Below are 12,497 nucleotides of genomic sequence, written 5' to 3' on the forward strand. Positions count from 1 at the left end.
TGGGATATATAATGTCCTACCTAGCAGGAGAAGCTTTGATGTGGATCTGTCCCCTCTGGGAAGCAGGGGATCCTATCGTCACGGACCTAGAGGCCTTCGGAGTGGCCTTCTGTAAAGTCTTTGGTGTGCCTCGCCCAGCTGCTCCTGCAAAGTCTTCCCTTTCTAGGTCTGAGAGGCGAAACCCGTGAGAAAACCGCCACGTCAGACCACGACCGTCCAAGACCCTCCTGTTCCTCCATCCATCAAGGCAGCTACCCGAGTAAAACCCAAGGAGAGTGATAAGAGTGGGCTGGTAAAACAACAGCCTGAAACCAGTCGTAAGAAGGGCATACAGTATTGCTGCGGTTGTGTGGAATACCCGGACGGCTACCGTCCGAAGGAGCTCAAGCTCCAAAACCTTGGGTCAGTGGGAGAGGCTTCCCTTGGTGAGAGTCCCTCCTCCCCACTAAAATCAGTGACTGTTCCCGTGCCTTGTGGGAGCTTTGGCCCTGCAGATGTGTTAAAGCTGCAAGCCAGACGGAGTCTGTGTGGAGTTCCGGTTCCATAGCTCCAGAATCCTGGGAAGGTGTTTGGTGATGGTCGTGCCCTACTTATGAACAGTTCATATTAAACAGAGAAAAAAGGGGAGTACAAGTCCAATATCATAAAAATAAGCAAAGTTTATTAAACATGTAGTACTGACAGTTACATAAATGACAAAAGATATATAAAGGATCAGATAAGTATCTGCTGCTTGTTAGTCCTAAGAATTGACAAAATAAAGTGCTTAGTGCCTGTAACAAATATGGGCCATACTTGAGGGATATAAAGGTAAGAGAGATCCTAACAGGTGCGCATCCTGAAAAAATCACTATCCCAAGCCATAGTGCTTACCCATATTGAACTCTGCCAAGGACCACAAGCAGCGCCGCCACCGACGCGCGTTTCGCCTCTTTTTCAAGGTGCCATACTGTGTTGTGTAAGGGGCCGAGTTATATATCCTGTTACCAGGTGCTCCAATCAAGCGGCGCATGTGTCCGGTGTGCTGCCCCGGAAGCTGCATCACCACCGGCGACAGCGCGGCGTCGCGTCTCAGACGACGTCACTGTGACGTCACTGACCCGCAGACGCCACTGATGCGCCTCAGCAATGCTCCATGGGCACACACCGCAGACATGCGCACTGGAGCCAACAATCTAGGTAATACATCCAAGAAAGGGAAATGGATCCTAAATATAACGGATTGTGCAAAGTGGATATATATATGAACGAATCCAAAAGATTAATGAATACTAGTTAATAACAACTATATCATTAATAATAGTGAACATAAAAAATATGATCCCTTACAATAGACATTAATGTGATTACACTATCAACTATGTATTCCTTTTATATATAAAAGAGAGATGGTGCATGTAAAATGCTTCAAAAAAGGTGCACACATAATACATGTGACATATATAAAATGATGCACCAACGTGAATAAAAATATTTGTCTTCTTTTCTTTTTATTATTCATCTTTTTTCTTCTTTTTCTTGTTAATTAAAAATAGTCCCATAAGCCTAACTTGATATGATGTTCTTAAACCAGGATATAACGTCAAAGGTCCCTCCAGATCTTCCCCACTAAACGTCCTAGAAATTACGGTGTTCCATTAAAGATGACTGAAGGGAAATAAACCAATACAGTGAACATACAAACATATATAATAAAAACAAAACCATATCACAACACAAAAATTACAGATATGAGCTAAAACTCAACTGCTCATTGAGTCCAGCCGGTGTGATGGTATCAAGAACTGTGATCCACCGGCATTCCCTTTGAGCTAAGACACGTTTGGTGTCACCCCCCCTTATTCCCGCACGGATCCTGTCAATACCCCAAGCTTGGAGTCCACTCGGATCACATTTATGTTTCAACCGAAAGTGTCTCGGAATAGGTTTGAGAGCATTAATATCCTCCACTTCACGTGCCGCCATTATATCTCTCACATGTTCTCTTATGCGAACGCGTAGTTCACGTGTAGTTAATCCAACATATATTAGCCCACACGGGCAAACTGCATAATAAACCACATATGTGGTACTACACGTGATGTAACCTCTAATTTTGAATTTGCGACGGCCATCCGATGAAGTGAACGATAATGCTTTCCGAAGATTCCTACATGCTAGGCACACACCACATGGAAAAAATCCATTCCTGGGTGTGCCAGCCTGAAAGAAATCTATACTTTTGGTGGTATAATGACTCCTCACTAGCATGTTCTTGAGGGTATTACACCTCCGCGCAGTCATAAGGGGGCGTTCAGAAAGGCACTCAAGTAAAATTGGGTCAGTCCTCAGAACCGCCCAATGTCGGTTCAAGATAGATCTCATCAGGTCCCATTTATGATTGTATGTTGAAATAAATCTTACTTCTCCATCCATTTTAGGTTTGGATTTTTTCCACCTGTTTCCCAAGAGATCAACCCTAGAAGATCTTTTGGCCCGCCAGTAACCTCTCCTAATGCTTTTACCACTGTAGCCTATTTGGGCAAATCTTTCCCCAAGGTCCACCGCCTGAGCCTCAAATAAGGCATCAGTTGAGCAAATCCGACTGGCACGCAAAAATTGTCCAACTGGAATAGACCTGATCGTGGAATGCGGATGTGACGAGGATGCATGCAAAAGGGCATTCACAGAAGTCTCCTTTCTATATAGATCGGTGTGAATTAAACCATCATCCTGTTCTTTTAACATGACATCAAGAAATGTAATTTGATGATGGTGAAAAACATACGTGAGATGGATATTGAAGCTGTTCTGGTTCAGAACCCCCACAAAGTCATGTAACTCAGAGACAGGGCCTTGCCAGATAAATAGAACATCATCAATGTATCTGAACCATCCCGCAATCTGGGGAGCGGCCAGTGCGCCATCCGAGAAAATCTCCCTCTCCCAATAACCCAAGAAAAGATTAGCATAGGATGGCGCACAGGCCGCCCCCATCACGGTGCCCTGTCTCTGTAGAAAATATCTGTCCTTGAAGGTAAAGAAGTTGTGGGTAAGAACGAACTCCAACAGCTCCAAGACCAACTCACGCATGTCCGGATCTAAATTACTCGTTTCCAGGAAGAATCTGGAAGCCCTCAATCCATCCACGTGTCGAATACTGGTGTAAAGCGATTCGACATCTGCTGTAACCAAAATCATATCCGCATCCACAAACAGGCCATCCAATCTCCTAAGGACATCATTAATGTCCCTGACATAGGAGGGCAGCGTCTCAACCTGCGGATGTAAATAGTATTCAATGAATTTGCAGGCTGGGTCGCATAGCCCCCCCATGCCAGACACAATAGGACGTCCAGGAGGAAGCACAGGATCCTTATGGACCTTGGGGAGAAGATAAAAAGTGGGAATCACCGGAGTATGAACCAAAAGGCCCTGCAAGACTTTTTTAGTTATAATACCTCTTTCATATGCCATTTCAAGAATATTATGTAATTCATTCTGAAAGATCTTAAGAGGACTGTTTGGCAACTGAGAATAATTTTCTTTATTTCTCAATTGTCTGAAGGCCTCTTTTTCATATTTATCTACAGGCCAGAGAACCACGTTTCCCCCCTTGTCAGCCGATTTAATAACAATGTCATCCCAACTTCCAATTTCACATAAGGCCACTCTTTGTTGTGGGGTCAAATTATCGCTTTTTTTATAATTGGTGATGGTCTTAAGATCTTCAGTCACCAACCTTGTAAATATCTCGACCTGGGGACAAAGTGAGAAAGGGGGAAACGTGGTACATCTGGCTGCAATAGGAGGTAAAGATCCACTTACCGAATCTCCATGAGACTCACTCTCCAATTCTTCTAGAGTACGTATTGCCTCAGCTTCTGAGACCGATAAACTTTGGTCTGACAGAGGGCGTGAATGTAATTTTCTAAGGATGATCTTTCGGGAAAACAGGTGGAGATCCTTTACCGCTGTAAAGTAATCAAAATTATTTACTGGAGAGAACGATAAACCAAGTTGTAATACACTTTTGTGATGATCAGAGAGCACATGTGAGGAGAGGTTAATTACCTCTAATGTGTTTGTTCGAGCTTTTTTATCACTCTTTGGTGAATTAGCCATTTTTCTTTTGTTGGTTTTTCCATTCTTCCAACGTCTATCTCTCACATGATCCCTCCTGTCCCACAAAGGCCGTACACCATCTGAAGTATTCATGGGTTCTTCCAGTGATGAAACCGATGAAAGTGAGGTGGACCTTCCTCATATGGGATTTTTATTCAGATGGTGTACGGCCTTTGTGGGACAGGAGGGATCATGTGAGAGATAGACGTTGGAAGAATGGAAAAACCAACAAAAGAAAAATGGCTAATTCACCAAAGAGTGATAAAAAAGCTCGAACAAACACATTAGAGGTAATTAACCTCTCCTCACATGTGCTCTCTGATCTTCACAAAAGTGTATTACAACTTGGTTTATCGTTCTCTCCAGTAAATAATTTTGATTACTTTACAGCGGTAAAGGATCTCCACCTGTTTTCCCGAAAGATCATCCTTAGAAAATTACATTCACGCCCTCTGTCAGACCAAAGTTTATCGGTCTCAGAAGCTGAGGCAATACGTAATCTAGAAGAATTGGAGAGTGAGTCTCATGGAGATTCGGTAAGTGGATCTTTACCTCCTATTGCAGCCAGATGTACCACGTTTCCCCCTTTCTCACTTTGTCCCCAGGTCGAGATATTTACAAGGTTGGTGACTGAAGATCTTAAGACCATCACCAATTATAAAAAAAGCGATAATTTGACCCCACTACAAAGAGTGGCCTTATGTGAAATTGGAAGTTGGGATGACATTGTTATTAAATCGGCTGACAAGGGGGGAAACGTGGTTCTCTGGCCTGTAGATAAATATGAAAAAGAGGCCTTCAGACAATTGAGAAATAAAGAAAATTATTCTCAGTTGCCAAACAGTCCTCTTAAGATCTTTCAGAATGAATTACATAATATTCTTGAAATGGCATATGAAAGAGGTATTATAACTAAAAAAGTCTTGCAGGGCCTTTTGGTTCATACTTCGGTGATTCCCACTTTTTATCTTCTCCCCAAGGTCCATAAGGATCCTGTGCTTCCTCCTGGACGTCCTATTGTGTCTGGCATGGGGGGGCTATGCGACCCAGCCTGCAAATTCATTGAATACTATTTACATCCGCAGGTTGAGACGCTGCCCTCCTATGTCAGGGACACTAATGATGTCCTTAGGAGATTGGATGGCCTGTTTGTGGATGCGGATATGATTTTGGTTACAGCAGATGTCGAATCGCTTTACACCAGTATTCGACACGTGGATGGATTGAGGGCTTCCAGATTCTTCCTGGAAACGAGTAATTTAGATCCGGGCATGCGTGAGTTGGTCTTGGAGCTGTTGGAGTTCGTTCTTACCCACAACTTCTTTACCTTCAAGGACAGATATTTTCTACAGAGACAAGGCACCGCGATGGGGGCGGCCTGTGCGCCATCCTATGCTAATCTTTTCTTGGGTTATTGGGAGAGGGAGATTTTCTCGGATGGCGCACTGGCCGCTCCCCAGATTGCGGGATGGTTCAGATACATTGATGATGTTCTATTTATCTGGCAAGGCCCTGTCTCTGAGTTACATGACTTTGTGGGGGTTCTGAACCAGAACTGCTTCAATATCCATCTCACGTATGTTTTTCACCATCATCAAATTACATTTCTTGATGTCATGTTAAAAGTACAGGATGATGGTTTAATTCACACCGATCTATATAGAAAGGAGACTTCTGTGAATGCCCTTTTGCATGTATCCTCGTCACATCCGCATTCCACGATCAGGTCTATTCCAGTTGGACAATTTTTGCGTGCCAGGAGGATTTGCTCAACTGATGCCTTATTTGAGGCTCAGGCGGTGGACCTTGGGGAAAGATTTGCCCAAAGAGGCTACAGTGGTAAAAGCATTAGGAGAGGTTACTGGCGGGCCAAAAGATCTTCTAGGGTTGATCTCTTGGGAAACAGGTGGAAAAAATCCAAACCTAAAATGGATGGAGAAGTAAGATTTATTTCAACATACAATCATAAATGGGACCTGATGAGATCTATCTTGAACCGACATTGGGCGGTTCTGAGGACTGACCCAATTTTACGTGAGTGCCTTTCTGAACGCCCCCTTATGACTGCGCGGAGGTGTAATACCCTCAAGAACATGCTAGTGAGGAGTCATTATACCACCAAAAGTATAGATTTCTTTCAGGCTGGCACACCCAGGAATGGATTTTTTCCATGTGGTGTGTGCCTAGCATGTAGGAATCTTCGGAGAGCATTATCGTTCACTTCATCGGATGGCCGTCGCGAATTCAAAATTAGAGGTTACATCACGTGTAGTACCACATATGTGGTTTATTATGCAGTTTGCCCGTGTTGGCTAATATATGTTGGATTAACTACACGTGAACTACGCGTTCGCATAAGAGAACATGTGAGAGATATAATGGCGGCACGTGAAGTGGAGGATATTAATGCTCTCAAACCTATTCCGAGACACTTTCGGTTGAAACATAAATGTGATCCGAGTGGACTCCAAGCTTGGGGTATTGACAGGATCCGTGCGGGAATAAGGGGGGGTGACACCAAACGTGTCTTAGCTCAAAGGGAATGCCGGTGGATCACAGTTCTTGATACCATCACACCGGCTGGACTCAATGAGCAGTTGAGTTTTAGCTCATATCTGTAATTTTTGTGTTGTGATATGGTTTTGTTTTTATTATATATGTTTGTATGTTCACTGTAATGGTTTATTTCCCTTCAGTCATCTTTAATGGAACACCGTAATTTCTAGGACGTTTAGTGGGGAAGATCTGGAGGGACCTTTGACGTTATATCCTGGTTTAAGAACATCATATCAAGTTAGGCTTATGGGACTATATTTAATTAACAAGAAAAAGAAGAAAAAAGATGAATAATAAAAAGAAAAGAAGACAAATATTTTTATTCACGTTGGTGCATCATTTTATATATGTCACATGAATTATGTGTGCACCTTTTTTGAAGCATTTTACATGCACCATCTCTCTTTTATATATAAAAGGAATACATAGTTGATAGTGTAATCACATTAATGTCTATTGTAAGGGATCATATTTTTTATGTTCACTATTATTAATGATATAGTTGTTATTAGCTAGTATTCATTAATCTTTTGGATTCGTTCATATATATATCCACTTTGCACAATCCGTTATATTTAGGATCCATTTCCCTTTCTTGGATGTATTACCTAGATTGTTGGCTCCAGTGCGCATGTCTGCGGTGTGTGCCCATGGAGCATTGCTGAGGCGCATCAGTGGCGTCTGCGGGTCAGTGACGTCACAGTGACGTCGTCTGAGACGCGACGCCGCGCTGTCGCCGGTGGTGATGCAGCTTCCGGGGCAGGACACCGGACACATGCGCCGCTTGATTGGAGCACCTGTTACAGGATATATAACTCGGCCCCTTACACAACACAGTACGGCACCTTGAAAAAGAGGCGAAACGCGCGTCAGTGGCGGCGCTGCTTGTGGTCCTTGGCAGAGTTCAATATGGGTAAGCACTATGGCTTGGGATAGTGATTTTTTCAGGATGCGCACCTGTTAGGATCTCTCTTACCTTTATATCCCTCAAGTATGGCCCATATTTGTTACAGGCACTAAGCACTTTATTTTGTCAATTCTTAGGACTAACAAGCAGCAGATACTTATCTGATCCTTTATATATCTTTTGTCATTTATGTAACTGTCAGTACTACATGTTTAATAAACTTTGCTTATTTTTATGATATTGGACTTGTACTCCCCTTTTTTCTCTGTTTAATATGTTATGCTGGAGTGTCCATTTCCCATTGAGACGGCACTACATAGTGGGCGACTCTACTGGGATATACATTTGGTTCCGTATGGTTTTGTTTTTTATGAACAGTTCAGTGTCGAAGGGTCAACTACAGCTCCAAATCGGAGTGTTATATTTAGAGAAGTTTATTTTCCACTTGCTGACCAGTTTGCCCATCGGTCCTTCTGAGCCGGGTACTGTACTGCCTGTTCCGGTCCGAAGACTCAGCGTGGTGCTGCACTTGGAGCTACCTAATCACCAAAGGCATCTAGTTCCAATGTTGCAAGGTCTGGCTACAGTATTGTTACCTTCCCCACCTGTTCTACTGGCTATTGAGTCATGGTTAGTGTTGAGCATTCCGATACCGCAAGTATCGGGTATCGGCCGATACTTGCTGTATCGGAATTCCGATACCGACTTCTGATATTTTTTCAATATCGGAAGTCGGCATCGGAATCGGAAGTTCAAAGTTGATTGACAGCCGAAATGACGTCATCATGATGCGCGGTGTGTGCGCATCATGATGTGCCGTCATTTCGGGCCTTCCGGGGGTCTCTGCCGGCCTGCCGGGGGGCTATGCCAGCCTGCCGGGGGGCTGTGTGGACTGCCCGGGGTCTGTACCGGCCTGCCGGTGGTCTGTGCACCCTGTGGGAAATTCCCACACAGCAATGGCATAAAGTGAGACTAGGGACTTTTTTTTTTTAAGTGGCGGAGGAATACAGTGCGGAAGGATACCTACCTTCCGTCATTGGATTCCTGCAGCCCGTAGAGAACGGCAGCATCAGCTGATGCTGCAGTTCTCTACCCAAGATCGTCGTGGGACACACTCGTGGACTGCTTCGTATCATGGGTGAGTATTTTTGTGGTTTGTTATGTTAATATTTATTCCGTAAAAGACAATGGCTTCGGGGAACAATGTGACAAGTATTGGTAAGTATGTTACTCTATGTTATATGTACTGTATGTCTATGTATGTATTGTATGAATGTATTGTATGTAGCATGCATGTAGTATGTATGTAGTATGTATGTAGTATGTATGTAGTATGTATGTAGCATGCATGTAGTATGTATGTAGCATGCATGTAGTATGTATGTAGCATGCATGTAGTATGTATGTAGTATATATGTAGCATGTAGTATGTATGTAGCATGCATGTAGTATGTATGTAGTATGTATGTAGCATGTAGTATGTATGTAGCATGCATGTAGTATATATGTAGCATGCATGTAGTATGTATGTAGCATGCATGTAGTATGTATGTAGCATGCATGTAGTATGTATGTAGTATGTATGTAGCATGTAGTATGTATGTAGTATGTATGTAGCATGCATGTAGTATGTATGTAGCATGCATGTAGTATGTATGTAGCATGCATGTAGTATGTATGTAGCATGCATGTAGTATGTATGTAGTATATATGTAGCATGTAGTATGTATGTAGCATGCATGTAGTATGTATGTAGTATGTATGTAGCATGTAGTATGTATGTAGCATGCATGTAGTATATATGTAGTATGTATGTAGCATGTAGTATGTATGTAGCATGCATGTAGTATGTATGTAGCATGCATGTAGTATGTATGTAGTATGTATGTAGCATGCATGTAGCATGCATGTAGTATGTAGCATTTATGTAGTATGCATGTAGTATATATGTAGTATGTATGTTACATGTAGTATATATGTAGTATGCATGTTGCATGCATGAAGTATATATGTTGTATGTATGTTGCATGTAGTATATATGTAGTATGAATGTAGCATGTATGTAGTATGTAGTATGAATGTAGCATGTATGTAGTATGCATGTTGTATGTATGTAGCATGTAGTATATATGTAGTATGTATGTAGTATGTATGTAGTATGTATATATGTAGCATGTAAATTTTTTTTTTTTTTTTTACATTCAACACATTAGCCGGATGATGGGACTACTACTGTCCCATCATTGGCTAATGTGTCAGTCACTGTCATGGTAGCAGGCATCGCCCGATGGGACTTGTAGTCCCATCGGACGATGCCTGCACAGACCCCCGAAGCCTGCACAGCCCCCCGGCAGACCGGCACAGCCCCCCGGAGCCTGCACAGACCACCGGCAGGCCGGCACAGCCCCCCGGCAGGCCGGCACAGCCCCCCGGCAGGCCGGCACAGCCCCCCGGAGCCTGCAGAGACCACCGGCAGACCGGCACAGCCCCCCGGAGCCTGCACAGACCACCGGCAGGCCGGCACAGCCCCCCGGCAGGCCGGCACAGCCCCCCGGAGCCTGCACAGACCACCGGCAGGCTGGCACAGCCCCCCGGCAGGCCGGCACAGCCCACCGGAGCCTGCACAGACCCCATGGCAGGCCGGCACAGCCCCCCGAAAGGCCCGTACAGACCCCAGAGAGGCTGTACAAGGCAAAAACAGGGTTTTTCTTATTCCGATACCGGAAGTCCCATAGACTTGAATGGGACTTCCGGTATCGGAATCGGCGATACCGATACTTTTTTTTAAGATCGGCCGATCCATTCCGATCCGATACTTTGAAGTATCGGACGGTATCGCTCAACTCTAGTCATGGTGTGTTATTGTCACTGAAGAAAAGGAAGCTGTGGCACCCTCTCCACACTCCTCCTTTTACCAGTTCCCAGAAGCATCCCTGTCACTTATAAATTTTTCTCTAGGCCATGGGCAGAAGATGGATCCTGTGAGGATGCCTTCAGATTCCATGTGGCAGGTGGATGAAGAAGTTGGAGCAGAAGCTCTTGTATCTCTGTTTTTAACCAACCCGGAGGAACAGGTCCAGTTTTCTTCTGATAACGGGCGAAGGATGGATCCACTGTGGGTACCCTCAACTTCTAGCTGGCCGGCTAGTGAAGATACTAAGGAGGAGGTCCAATTTACTTGGCATAACAGGCTGAAGTTGGATCCAGTGAAGGTGTCTTCAGTTTCCAGGGGGCCGGTTGGTGTTGAGGGCATATCAAGGGCTTCCAAGTCACTGTTTTTTGTCAACCAGGTGAAAGAGGTTCTGGCCCTTGTATCTTCAGTGTGTGAAGTTGACCTTGCTGGGCAAAGAGACTTGGCAACCTGAGTTCCCAGATCTCACACCTACCTCATCCAAGGGATGTCGTGATGGCTGTGACTGTGTGCACTCCCATACTGCCTCTGCAAATCATTCTGGCAGGCTTGAAGAGGGGCCATAAAGGGGGGGTACTGTAACAACCCTGCTGGTATCACTGCATGGCCTCCCATCTCCACACCAACTTACTCACTGCTCCAGGTCATGCTGATTTCTCTCTGCCGCCAGCTCCTTGCCTTGTCTCCTGTCTGCTATGTTCATGTTTCCTGACTGTGTGTATAGGGGGGGTAAATAATTACCAGAACATAAAAATAAAAAAATATGTTTTCAAACAAACTTATACCACAATTGCATTTTAGTAATACCTCCTTTTTCTTATATAATACACAAACTATCTATAATAAAATTTATATATATATTACTTTATCATTTATTTTTATTTTTTTAAAATGTTAAACTTTTTTTGGCTTTTCTTTAAAAAAAAAATATTTTATATTATTCCTTTTTTAATCATATATAATCATGTGCTAATAGAACAAAAAGATTTTTTGAAGAGATGAAGTTTTTTGTCCATATTGTTTGAACAAATGTCACATTTATCTGTATAGGATATTATAAATGGAGGATATAAAAGATATGCTCACATATTTATATTTAAGGTTCTATTAGCACATGATTATATATGATTAAAAAAGGAATAATATAAAAAAAAAAAATTTTTTAAAAAGCCAAAAAAGTTTAAAATTTTTAAAAAATAAAAATAAATTATAAAGTAATATAAAATATATACAAAATTTATTATAGATAGTTCGTGTATTATATAAGAAAAAGGAGGTATTAATATAATGCAATTGTGGTATAATTTTGTTTGCAAAAAAAAAATTATTTTTTTTTATTTTTATGTTCTGGTAATTATTTGATGTTTGGTCAGGTTTCTTTGGATTTTTAATTAATTTGCTTCTTCGATTTATTTAGTGATGTCATTTCCTTGTTTTTTTCTATATATGTTGTAATACTATGTAACTATTCACAATTGACAAAGGCTACGGATGAGCTGAAACATTTTGCTGTTTGCTGTGATGATTAAAGCAAACTAAATCAACACATGTGAGTGCCGGGATTTCCTCTTTTCTTGGATGAATCATTCCCTCCACGTGCACCACGATATCGACTGGAGTGGCGACTATTTTTCATTATCATAAAGTTTATTTTACAGGCTTCTGGAGAAAGGCACAATGCCAGTCATTCAAGGGTTAATTCTTTGGAACACAGAGAGACTTTCTAGCCAATGAAACCACATAAAACACCTGTGGTAACTATGGCAACTGCGGTGATGTCATACACACATGCATTTAGGATACAGGAGAAGATTCCAGAACCACAAGTCATACAGCCGTAGGAGGAGACGTACATGATGTGTCTGGAGACCTGGAGCTTCATCACTCTACAATGGGAGGAAGGGGACACCGCCTAGCCAGCCAGATCAGCCATACCGCCTAGCCAGCCAGATCAGCCACACCGCCTAGCCAGCCAGATCAGCCATACCGCCTAGCCAGCCAGATCAGCCATACCGCCTA

The sequence above is a fragment of the Dendrobates tinctorius genome, unplaced genomic scaffold (assembly GCF_039654945.1).
Source record: "Dendrobates tinctorius isolate UK_male_01 unplaced genomic scaffold, ASM3965494v1 ptg000011l, whole genome shotgun sequence".
NCBI classification, from domain to species: Eukaryota; Metazoa; Chordata; class Amphibia; order Anura; family Dendrobatidae; genus Dendrobates; species Dendrobates tinctorius.